This window comes from Panthera onca, chromosome A1, assembly GCF_046562875.1.
Source record: "Panthera onca isolate mPanOnc1 chromosome A1, mPanOnc1 haplotype 2, whole genome shotgun sequence".
NCBI lineage: Eukaryota > Metazoa > Chordata > Mammalia > Carnivora > Felidae > Panthera > Panthera onca.
The window spans coordinates 229654159-229667236 of record NC_138339.1 but is presented as its reverse complement, the minus strand read 5'-3'; the positions used below and the strand labels follow the sequence as shown (position 1 = coordinate 229667236).

Here is a 13078-nt window from a genome sequence, read left to right as displayed (position 1 = left end):
GAGCCCTCTGACTATAATCCAGTACGCTACCCTAGGTAGCCTTTCCTGGGCTTCCTTCACCAACGTCTTTCCATCATTAAGATTTCCCACCAGACCCGCTGCAGCAGTGCGAAGGGCCCTACAGAAGACGTTTCCTCTTTTCCTTCCTGGCCGTCCAGTTTTTTTCCGGGCTGGGCGAGGACCGAGAAACTGCAGAGCCCGGAGCCCCGGAGCCGAGGCTCCGCGCGCGCCGTGCCCGCAGGAAGCCTCGCCCAGCCCGGGACCCCACCCTCCCGCGGCGCCCCTGGAGGGAGCCGGCCGCCGCGCGCGCCACCAGCGCGGGAGGGGCGCGGCGCGCGGGGGCGGAGCCAGCGACTTGCTCAGCCAATCCCGGCGGCGGCGCGTCCCGGGGGTCCGCGGCTCGCCGAGCGCGCAGGGGGCGGGGCTCCGCTTGACAGTGGCGGTCGCCGGGCAGCGGAGTCGGGAGCTGCGCGCGGAGCGCAGCGCGGGGAGCGCGAGCGGCTCGGGCGGCGGTGACGGCGGTGGCCGGTCCCCGCCGGATCCGGCTGTGGGCGCCGCGAAGTAGCCCTCCGCAGCGGCGGCGGCGGCGTGCGGGCGATGCTGCTGGTCTCTCCGGGCGCCGGTGTCCTGGCCTCTTCCTAAAGGTACCCCGCCCCGCTCGCCCCCTCGCCCAGGGCACCGCAGCGCCCGGCAAGTGGCTTTGTGAAGCTCGAAGCTCCCCGGACCGAGGGGTGGGCTGGGAGCGGGGTGGGTGGGGCAGGGCGGGGCTGCGCGGTCCGGGCCGCTTTCCCCGTGAGGAAGAGGGTGGGGGCAGAGGGAAGCGGGGTTGGCGGGTGGGGTGGGGTGGGGTGGGGTGGGGAGGAGGGCTGTCTCCCGGCAGCAGCTGGCTGCATCCCCATCGTCCATCCTCCTCCCGTCTCCATGCGCTTCGGAAGAGGTTTTTGTGCCAGGAGAAAGTTGGAGGCTGAGACTTGAGGAGCCAGACTCTGCGGCCCCTGAGGCCCGCACCCTTAAAGAGCGTGGGAGCACCCTGTTGGGAAGGTCTGGGTTCTGAACAGGGCCGTGCAGGAACCCATGCCCCTTTCGGACCCTAGCAGCATTCCTGACGCAGGCCCTTGCTTGAGGAAATTCCTCTGTGGGAATCCCCCGTGGGGAGGGGCTTTCGGGCACAGAGCATCCACAACTCACACATTATTATCGCTTGAAAGCAGTACTCTCTCCCCTAGAACGTTCTCTCCCCTAGAACGGGCGCCACCAGCATCTATGCTGTAAGAGCATCCAAAATTGAAGTCGGACCTCGAATTAAAGACCCCTAAACACCCATGTGTCCAAGGTGCCAATGATTACCTCTGTCAAATCTTGACAATAGTTTCTTATTGCCATATGCTTCCAATCAGCTTTCCCTGAGAGCTGGGCGGGTGCTGTGGAGCACAGGAAAGGGAGGAGAAGTTACAGCCCGGCTGTTAGGGTGGGAGGTGGCAGCAAAGAATACCGAACACGTGTACCCACTTGAAGATAGGAGAAAGTTTCAACCTTCAAAATAAAGTGGGTTAGGTGGGGATTATTTGCTTTACAAAACTTCCTCTCATGCAGAGAAACGATTAGAGTTAGGACTGAGTTTTACACAAGATTGTGGCAACAGGCCTATCATCAAGTGGCTCAGAGTCGATAGAGGGGGTAATCAGGCCGTTACCACGTTGACTTGAAATTAGCAGATCTCAGCAAATATATGTAGATTCTGTTTAATTCTGATTAACCTTTCTGATCATATTGGTGGATTACCAGGTTTACTTTATTCATTTCTAACCAAGACATATTCACACCAAAAGACAACTTCATAATACCATTTTGTGCCCTAAAGACACCCTTAGCTAAGGATATGGACATCCTCTTCTGGTTCATATGATTTATCCCCTACACAGGTAACATAACTTCTCTAAGTACATTTACATCATAAAGAGAAGGAAACTCCCTTAGTGGTGACACAATAGTATCCAAATAAATACTGAGCACACATACTAAGTGTTTTTACCTATACAGTTACTTTAAATCTTACAGGCACCCTGATGAGATATTATTACCCTGTTTCAGAGACTAAGGAGATTATGTAAAGTTGCCCAAGATTATGTGGGAAGTAAGTGATAGAGGATCTCTTTGATTCCTTACCCGTGCTCTTTACCACTACCCTATGCTATCTCCCAGCCCCCTTGAAAGAGAATTGCCATTTTATAATATACTAGGAAATCAAAATATGGCAAATGCTATCTCCACTGGCTTCCTGGATCAAACCCCTTCATAGATTGTTTTGTCCCTCTGGGAACCCAACACTGCGCCCAACAAGTATTCCTTTCACCAAAGGGCAACATCAGGAACTCCCCGGACACCCTCTAAGCACCAGTCCCCAGCATGTAAATCAGATGGAAATCTCCAGACATCTAAACCCCTTGTCCCTTCAGAGAAGTTGGCTCTGGAAGACAGGTAATCAAGTGTTTCTCTCACTGCCACTTAAGGAGCAGTCTCTACTCTCTCAGTCATCCAAGTCTGGTTTAGCTCTGCACATATAAGTACACACCACCAGTTGGCAGGAATACATCCCCTGCAGTGTTCACACTGGCACACTCATCTTCCTGTACCAACTGTCAGAGAATTCCTGACACAGGCCAGGCTACTTAAAAGGAGAAACTGAAACAGAGCCGTTGGGGATGGTGGTGTTAGTCTAGGGAATCCCTGAATTCTCTGAGGTTTACCAGAAAGGAAATTAACATAGGGCCGCAGGGGCAGGAAGCAGGCCTTCCCCGTAGTGTGAAATGCAGAGTATATGGTATAGCCCATTGTCAACACTACTGAAGATACCTGTTCACCATATAGAAACTCGTTTACCTGTTATCATGGTGATGGGTGCAGCTACACACCTATTTCTGTTTCAGTTTCTCGCTGTACTAACACAGTTGTCACTTGGCTGAATGGTAGCAAACACTGATGTCGCAGGTGCGACAGAGTTTTGAAGCTGTGCTTAAAACTTGTGTCTGTTATGATAATCGACATTCTTTTATCATTTTATTTCTCCTCCCTAGGTGAATGTGTGTGTGTGTGTGTGTGTGTATGTGTGTGTTCTCTCCCGTGGTATAGTTTTCAATTCTCTTCTCTCTGATTCCAAAATGATTTGAAGTTCCAAGCCTAAAGAGAAATAGATGCATTTTTGAGCTGAGGCCATATGCTGCCTGGAAACATATCCCTGTAGTTGGCATTTTACTCATGTTACTCTAGTGCTAAGAACCTCAAAGTCCCGAATGCATGCTTTGGGATTTCAAATGGACTCTCCTGTCTAATTATTTCACTCCATCCCCTGAAGCAGTTGGAAGGTTTGAGTTTAGAACACAGCCCCAGCACCTCCCCTCTAAATTCTCTAAACTGCCAAAAACTGGTGCAGCACTAATTAAAGTTGGGAAACTAGAACATGAGGTTTGCTCATTGTCACGCTTTTGCACCAGAATGGGAAATATACCAAAAACTTTGTTGGGCATACGGAGTGACGTAGACTTCTTTAACATGACCAGTGATCTGCAAAACTATCTGACATCGCGCAGTTTGCCTAAAGTTGGGTTCGTGCAAATACCTCATTAGGTTAAGACCGTCCAGTATCAACAAACTTCTACTCTGCATTCTATCATGTGTATAAAACTTCTCATTCGCTGGCCATCCATTTTTATTTCCATATTTCATCAAATCTAAAATGTCAGCAGTTATATAGCATCATTTTTATGTTGTACGAGAAGAAAAAGAAAATACTGCCGATTATATTATGACATGCAGGCCATCTTAATAGCCGTCTTCCATGACATCGTGTGGATTGGTTACACCACCCTCTTACTGCTTTCGAGTCTCCATTTCTATCAAGGGTTTTGGTACATTTTTCTGCTCATACCGTCATTAATTAGCACTGCTTCCCTAAGCAATGTGTGATAGACAGTGGGTTTGCATATATCTCAGTAACAGACCGTAACAGACTCCTCTTCTGTGTCTTTCTTTTTTTCAATCTGGTGAAGCATTTGGATCTTGCTTTGCAAGGTAGTACGGAAATGTCAAACAAAGACAAATGTTTCCCTGAGTGATATAACATTTAAGCCCCACTGCTCTGTTTCGGTGCCGTAGTGCATACATAGTAACATCTTTTTTCGGTGCCAAATCATAGTGGGATCTTTTCAGAAAAACCGTTTAAATGGCAATTAAACAGAACACCTGCAGTGCCAACAATGCCCATAATTTAGGAGAAGTGCTACCAAAATGAATAGCTGTGACCATGTTTATGCATGTGCAGAGCAGTGACAGCGTTGTGACAACTACTGCCAAGTTGTCACCGTCAGTATTGAGACACATCCCAATTTTGGAGATGTTAAAATGTGAAAAAAAAAAAATGAACCTTATCAATGAACTATACTAATCTGTGCGTATTTCATGAACCCTGTTGATCCGTTCATTCACATGGTCCCTCGTTTTGTGAGACCAAGCTCCAGGAGGGCAAGGACTTTTTCTGTCTTATTCTCAACTCTATGTGCCAGACATGTAGGAGAGTCCGTGGCACAGAGTTGATGTGCTCAGTAAATGTCCATGGAATAAGTGAGTGGCTATCCTCCCGTGGAAGGCATGGAGACACATCAGCCGGCTCACTACTCTCCTGCTGGTTGGAAGACATAGTCTTAAAATTATGACATTGACAGAAATGCTAGACATAGGAAAAGGGTACAGGCCAGAATTAAGTCCTCAATTTTGTTTACAGACCCCTGTACAAAGCACTTCATGCCATTACAAAAACGACCCCAGGATAGAAGAAATTCCACTGTGGCTTCATTCATCTTTGACCAATGAAAGAATGTATGACGTCGTAACACCTTGATTCTCTCGCACGATCCCAAATCATAAGTTGCTTGAATTTTATGCTTGGTGCAATGTCATGCATTTGTCCTCTTGGACATTGGACAGAAACTAGAATTAATAGGTACATGCTTTTCCTTCAGTAAGCTCCTCTGAGACAGAAATCCGGTGCTGGTGACCTTGTCTGGATGTGCATCTCTGAGAGAAAAAATTATTTAAATTTATTTATATTTGTGTTTGTATACACACACACACTTTCAAGGCCTTTCCTTGCAGTCCACTTTTTAATTACCACCCCCCACCCCACCCCACCCCCCGCCAAAAAAAGGCCATCCTGACACTTTGACAAAGAAACAGACAAAAAGGAAAAAAGGAAACCTTGATAGGAATATAGACCTCTGTCTGTCATGCTCCTGCCTCCTCACTGCTCCCTAGGCGAGCAGAATGTACTTCTAGGCCAAACAGGAAGCTATGTGAGGATGCAACGAAGGAAAGGCTGGGAAGCTTAGCTTAGCAGCAAGCTCCAAAGCGATCCCGAGGACCCAAAGTTGACAGCGTTGCCCAAATAACCCCACGGTCTATGAGTGAAACAGCCGGTCCTGCGAAGATACGTCCCATTTCTCGTTCAGTGAAATGTGAGACCTCCGAAACCCCTATGTAACCAACTAAGGTCACTTGTAGGTTTCTAAGACACATTTAGTGTGCTTGCTTGGGGGAGAATGAATGGCGTGTGTTTCTCCCCACGTACGGGCAAAGCGGTGTGTGCCGTGAAGGGACTTGGCAGATAGGCCAGAGCTGTCTCTTTCACCTATTAGAAAATAATTATTAATTAAATTAAATCCTTTTGGCTTTCCACTAAAGGAACTTCTGTATAATTACTTCTATTAAGCGTTGTTAACATGAGCCAGATAAATGACAAATGACAAAAATAACTTAAAACTTGCTTTTCCTGAACACACAGGGTGGGATGAAAGAAAAACACAATAATCTTAGATGCCAGTTCTATGATTGTGTGGGATGTTTCAATAAGGTGTGGTAAGACATGCAGACATGGAAATGACTGTCATGAAGGGAAGAGTTTGTTATGCTCACAGGTCCCTAAAAGCAGTAAGCACATGTGTCGTGCAGGGCTACGTGGAGGTGGAGGGAGTGACGATGAATGTGGGCAAGACAAGATACAGGAGGAGCAGGGCAAGCAGACTTAGGGCTGAATAATTTCAGAGAGCTTTGGGGCAGAGAAGCTGTCCCTGGTTATCCGGTACCTGGCCCTGGGGTGATTAGGGCAGGTGGACAGCCACGCTCAGTGTGAGAAGGACGGGCTCTGGACTGCTGGTTTGCGTATGAAAGGCACATCGGAAGGCAAATTACTTATCCCTAGGAATTGCTCACTCTGGGAGGGACAATCCCTGCAGGGTCATCAAGGCCCAAAGATGCCAAAGCATCAGGATACGGAGAAGAAAAGACATGCTTAATAAATGGGGATTTTAAAAATAGTCCAGTAATGAATTAGGTCCGTGTACACGTGGAGCACTCAGCCAAATGTGCAGAAATGCCCAGCTCAGGGTCTGACACATGGTACTCACCCAGCAAACATTAATTAAATCTGAGTTGTGGTGCCAGATGGTCCAGCCATGCTCACAGTCCGCCTCTGCTGCATATTGCAGTCAGGTGTGCAGTGCTCATCTTGAGAAAAAGAAAACAATGGGGACGCACGCTACACAGAGGGTCCCCAGATGAAAAATGAGCCACCCAGGATGAGGAGGAGGCAAGAAAGTGGTTAAAAACATAAATGAGCTCTTAGGCAAATACATCCTTAACTCTAAGATCTTAAAATCTGTAAGGTAATTGTATGTTTGGGGTAATTCCTTAATCACTGTGGATTTGGAATATCAATAAAAGTCAGGAAACATGAAGGTTGCCGGCAACCTGTAGAAAGGTTGCTTCTGAGTAAAACTGGAGTTGCAAAGTGAATTGTGTATTGTAAATGTTGTGCTCAGGAGCAGACTTCTAAATGTGAGCTACTCAAAATAGCATCAGACATACTCCTGGTGTGGTGACAGGTGTAGGCATAGGATGTGTAACATGCACCTGTACTTCCAGGATGTTGATGGAGGGTGGCGATGAGTGGGATGGATGCCGGGTGAGACTCAAGACATTCCTTAAAAGAAATTATTGTAGTATAGCTGACACACAATGTTACATTAGTCTTAGGTGTACAGCATAGTGATTGGACAAGTCTATACATTATGCTGTGCTTACTACAAGTGTAGCTACTATCTGTCACAATGCAACACTATTACAATACATTATATTCTCTATGCTGTACCTTTCATTCTGGTGACTTAGTCCCCAGCTGGAAGCCTGTACCTCCCGATCCCCTTCACCCATTTTGCCCATCTTCCTGCTCCCCTCTCCTCTGGCAACCATTAGTTTCTTCTCTGTATTTATGGGTCTGTTTCTGCTTTTTGTTTGTTTTTTGGATTTCACATGTAAGTGATATCACATGGTATTTGTCTTTCCCTGACTTATTTCACTAAGCATAATGCCCTCTAGGTCCATCCATGGTAGCAGATAAGAAGATCTTATTCCTTTTTATGGCTGAATAATGTTTTGTGTGTGTGTGTGTGTGTGTGTGTGTGTGTGTGTATCATATCACATCTTCTGTATCCATTCATCTCGATGGACACTTGAGTTGCTTCCATATTGAAGACATGGCTTGCTCTTTATGGTGAATGTCAGGAGTACAGGAGGGTACAAGCATTAGGGCTTACAGCTAAGTAAATTGGATGAGTTGTTGCAGTGGTCAACCTCATGACTTCTCTCTAAGTGGTGGATTGATGATTACAATGTCTTTGAAGTCCAATGACTTTTCCCTCGAATCTTGATCAGGCATGTTAAGAAATAATAATGAAAACATACGCAGGACGTTCGTCTAATATTAGAAGGGTAGTTTCTTCAGTGAGAACTGAGATTGCCTTCTGCTTACAATTCTTTAAATTTGTGGCTGTGCACACGTCTCCTTTGCATTGTGTAAGAGCTTATCTATGTTGATAGAAATTGTAGGGATGTTTTCACTGGAGTACAGCTGCTCCCCCATTGTGTTTCCAAACTGACATCATGACTCTTTAATTAAAGTTGCAATATTAGCCTAAACTGGACAATGAAGGATTTTCTGCCTGGTTTATGTTGCTGACCTAGATTTGTTGTTGGTCAGGACAATCCTTGGGTTTATCTACATCAGTGAAGAAATGTCTCTTAACCTAATATACATTTTGAAATCCAGGCTTTTATATCCTTTTGAATTCTGATTTTGTACACAATTTAGGCCCATGTGAAAATGGAGTATTCAGTCAAATGAGATGATAATGTGCAGAAACATCTGAATTGTCAAAAAAAAAGTGGGGGGGGGACAATTTCATCTACATGAGTGCTGCATCTTGCTTTCAACATCAGTGATACTAGTCCTTTGGTTCCTGGAGCCCTTTCTTTGTGTTGATAATTGTAAGTGAGTCCCCATAATGGGAGGGTGAGATGGGAGGGGGTAGGAGCTGTTCTAGGTATTTTCATTCTATTTTAGCTTTAACCTTAATGAATTTGAATTGCACTCTTTTGGAGTGGAGTGGAAAGAGGCATATCCTTGCTTATCTTTTCAGCCCTAGAGCCTAGAAAAGTACCCATAAATAGTGGAAGCTTAATAATATTTGGTGATTTAAAACATATTGTTTAGTTGACACAGGAATTTCCACCCTTCTTTGGCTGAAAGATTCTTATTAATTATGAAATAAAAGTCTCACATAATATGTTATAATTTGACAGTTAAATCATCTACAGTGAAGAACCAAACACATCAAAACTGAAATTTTAACAAATAGAAGTCATTAAGGTAAATTTGATATAACAAAATTAAAAAATCTATTATAAATGACCATTATTAAAATTCTCCGGTATTGGACTGAAAACTAGACAGATAAAAAACAATCATAGCAATTCCAGATTTTGATTTAGATTGCCTAGGAACCTAATTTAAGACACACACATAAGCAACACAACTTTGAAGAAAAGGTCGATTACTTAGTGAAGTTTGCTAGAACGATAGAATGACAGTTTGAAAAAGAGAAAACAGTAAGGAAAAGAAAAACATTCTGGTCATAACCAAATACAGGTTTCCCCTGCTATGGAGAGTGTTCCTACATAACTTTTGTAAGCCAAGGTAGCGTGAAGTGAAAAAGCAATTACCATTTTGTAAGAGTGAAAATCGTCTTCAAATTTCTTTTGGTTAGTGAAAATAAGTACTAATGTAGATCTATTGTAAAAGCTAAGTGTTCTGGATAACAGAGGAAACCTGTATTAGAATAAATTTCAGCTAAGCCACAGTGCTGAATGTTGGAGGAAAAAAACAGAAATACCGTAATGATGGATACTTGTCTATCTGTGTGTATATATGTATATGTACGTATGTATGTATATCTATTTGTCCAGACTCACAGAACATACAACACCAAGAGTGAACCATCATGTAAACGGTGGACTTTGGGTGATAACAGGGTATCCATGTCGGTTCATCAGTTATAACAAATGTACCACTCTGGTGGGGAATATTGATACTGGGGGAGCCTCTGCATGTGTGGGGCAGGGTCATATGGTCGATCTCTGCACTGATCCCTCAATTTTGCTGTGAATCTAAAACTGCTCTAAAAAAACGCAGTCTTACTATAAAAGAAAAACAAAGGAAGGGAGGGAAGGAAGAAAAGGAGGGAGAGGGTAAGGAAGGGAGGGAGGGAAGACAAGCAAAGTAACGTATTTATCCCAGGTCTGAAGGCAGTGAAGACTCTTCTGGATGTTTATGCCATCTTACAAAAGACATGCATCAGAATGTAGAACACTGAAAAGGGTTTAAGAACGGAAATACAATAAAATAATTCTATAAGGAAAGATGACAGAATGAGAAAGAACATGGGTAATAAAAACTTATCTAAAATATGTAAGGGGGCACCTGGCTGGCTCAGTCAGAAGATCATGTGACTCTTGACCTTGGAGTTGTGAGTTCCAGCTCCACTTTGGGTGTAGAGATTACTTAAATAAATAAATAAAAATAAACTTTATAAAATATGTAAGGAGTTGATATGAACATAAGGATATATGGCATGAGTACTCAGATTCTAGTTCGTGGGGTTGAGGGAGATAAGCAGACACTTTGGATACTGAAACACAAATGTTAGATCATCACACGATATGTCCAGACCATAAAACACATCCATTAATTGCCACCACTTAAAGGTGTAGTTTGTGCTTTGACAAAAATCAAAAGTGATTTGGAAAGTGGGAAATCTGTGTCGACTGACTTCTTTTTCATTTGTTGAATTAGTAAAACAAAAATAATAACAATAATCCTTGAACCACCGCTGAAGAAGTTGGATCATAGTGACTTTATTCAGAAACCACTTGAGACAGAATTGTATATCAGGACTATCTTCTTTACTTAGATGTTTTTCCAGACAATAGAAACAAATCCAACAAAAGACTTCAGTGTGGACACTCAATAGACTCCATGTTAGACATGTTAGACTCGCATGTTAGACAGTGTCTTCACTTTAGTTGTATCTCTTAAAAGCACACTTACCGAAACAGCACTTAAGAGTTTGGAATTTGGTCTCACGTATCCAAAACTGCACTTGAAGTTTTGAAATTTGGTCTCAATCTTCACAAAATGTTCACGTCAGCATTGTTTTCTTGTTTCTGTAGAAACGACAGGGGGAAACTCTGTGAGTACTGTCTGGGAATGGAAAATAATTTTCTTGACTATGAAAATGATCAGAATGAAGGTTGGAGGTCTCTTGAGCAGTGGCTGCCTCATGTTGGGTATTTTTTGGAAGGGGAAGAGCTTTGATTCAGACTGACCTGGACTTGCTGTCCCTTCAGCCACAGAATGAGAAGTGAATCAACACCTGTTGAAGGCTAACTGTGGCTTGTGGCTAGTACCAAGCTAATGGCATTACATTCTCTCCTCACCTCATTTAATCCCTGAAGCAGCCCCTGCATAATAGACCCTGTTATCATCTCTATTTCACAGATTAGGAAACTGAAGAACCAGGAGGTTAGATATTTCGCCCAGTGCCACCCTGATAGCAAGTGGAGAGGTTGAGAGAAGAACTCAGAGTGTCTGACCCCAGAATCATGAATTTAAGCACCTGTGTAATACTCCCAGGTTGTGTGCTTAATTAACATCCGTAAGTCTTTGCTTCCTTGTCTGTAAAATGGGGCCATTGATTTCTACTGGGCAACTTTGTTGTGAGTTTCCAAGAGAATATATATAAAATATCTAGTGCCCTAATGGCCTGGTACAGAGTAGTTGCCTGTTGTTATTGCTGCTTTTGTTGCTTTTGTTAACGACTGTAATGTGATAGTCTAGTGAAAGTCCTAGCTATTTTTGTCTCTCAAATTTAGCCCAGTCATATGCATTACTATGGCAACCATTCTATCAAGCCATTCACCATCACAGCTATAGGAACTTCCTTGCTGGCACCCGTAAGTCCAGTCTAGAAACTCTTTCTACTGCAGAACCTATCTTTTCTGCCTTACATGGAGTGCCTAGATGAGTAGGAAGCAGCAGAAGTGGAAACAGAAAGGCTTCAAGGGGGGCGGGCACAGATCAGCATTATCCTTTGCAGGAATTATCTGCACTCACTCAGCAAAAACAGTGGAACTAAATCTACCAAAAGTAGAATGGGAGGGAAGTTTCGACTCAACACTCTGATACCAAGAATTGGGGAACCTTCATTTGCTATTTTTTGAGTCCTGAATATGTTATCTTCTCAAGTAAGAAAAAAACCGTTGGCAACCCTAAGTTTACTCGTGAAGCAGTGACTAAATAGAGTGCATTTAATTACAGATTCCATGAGTTCTGAAGTAGCAGATCTTAAACATTCTTGTAAATATATTGTAGCAAGTGAAAACTACACATTGTATTCCTCCTGGCTTTTCCGAAGGAGATCCTGGGGCATCCACGTAGGAGTTTTTAGAAATCATTTATGAATTGCTCTCTTATTCTCACAGGTTTAGCACCTTAGGTATGTGACATCTGATTAATACATTAAAAATATTTTAATGCATTTAAAATATGTTTCAGTATTAATGTTATTAAAATATTTTTTATTATACAACTGATGTGTTCAGTGTTGAAAAATTTAAGGATTTAGTTAAGCAAATAGAAGAAAATAAAAGCCATCCATAATCCCACCTCTTCAGTGTGATCACTGTTTGCATTTTTCATATTCCCTTCTGTATTTCTTTTTTTCACACATATTGTTTACAAAAAAAAAAAAATGGAATCATTTAATATACTGTTTTGTAAGTTACTTTTGTCAGCTAACACAATTTACCCCAAATATCTTTCCGTGGTAGTAAATCATTACATAGATTTTCAGACAGACTGAAAGTTGTCAGACCTTGGTCCTGTGTTTTGAGACACTCTAAGCCTGCACTTAGCCCCAAGGCTGAGGACTGTGTCCGTATCTGCACAAGACATACCCCTATCTAGAGGAGTTTTAGAGTAGCCCGAGCGGGATTTCACCTGCAAAATGAGAGCTCTACATCCGGACTCCTACCTCTGCCTGGTCTTGGTGTTCGTGTTATCATGAGCTTCCTATTATTTTCATCGTCTAAAGAGGGGTCTCAGAGTCATCCTGGTGATTCTGACATGGAAGTGCAAATGAGCTTTTTCTGCTTCGCATCCTCTGACAGATGAATGTCAGGAGACCCACAACCCTGCCAACCGGCCTCTTAAAACCAAGCCCATCTGCCGATCAAAAGCTGCCATTCAGAATGCTGACACCCTCCCTCCCCATCTTATGATTTTAATTTCCACAGCTGACTCTCAATTACCGCTTCTCCCGGGAGCGGAGATGCCGAGGATAATTGAAACCCACAGATAATAACCAAACTTTATGATAGTTTAAATCTCCTCCCCATCCATCTTGCAGGCAGAGCTGCTCACAAATGGACTGATTAGAGTTTCTCCTCCTTTTATTTTTCCTGATTAGCCCCTGATTCACAGCCTAATGAGCAATGAGGTGGCCAAAATTTGGTTTCCAAAGAGACCAGCAGAACCAGCCTGTCTTTATGTTCCCACAGTTTGAGTATATCAGTCTTTGAAACCTTCAGTGTCTTCACTGTGAAGAGCACTAAGCAAGGGGTTTTGTACTATTAG

At 43.5% G+C, this 13078-nt stretch overlaps 1 protein-coding gene across 2 annotated transcripts in view; it reads left to right on the top strand.

Annotated features, from left to right (window-relative positions):
* Positions 1 to 426: 426 nt before the first annotated feature.
* FRY (FRY microtubule binding protein) overlaps positions 427 to 13078 on the top strand; it is a 443455-nt gene continuing 430803 nt past the window's right edge. The window contains exon 1 of one of the 2 annotated variants that reach the window (XM_060637419.3): positions 427 to 644. The gene's annotated coding sequence lies outside the window, so the exon portion shown is untranslated. The remainder of the gene's footprint in view (positions 645 to 13078) is intronic. The other variant, XM_060637417.3, reaches the window with a different exon arrangement.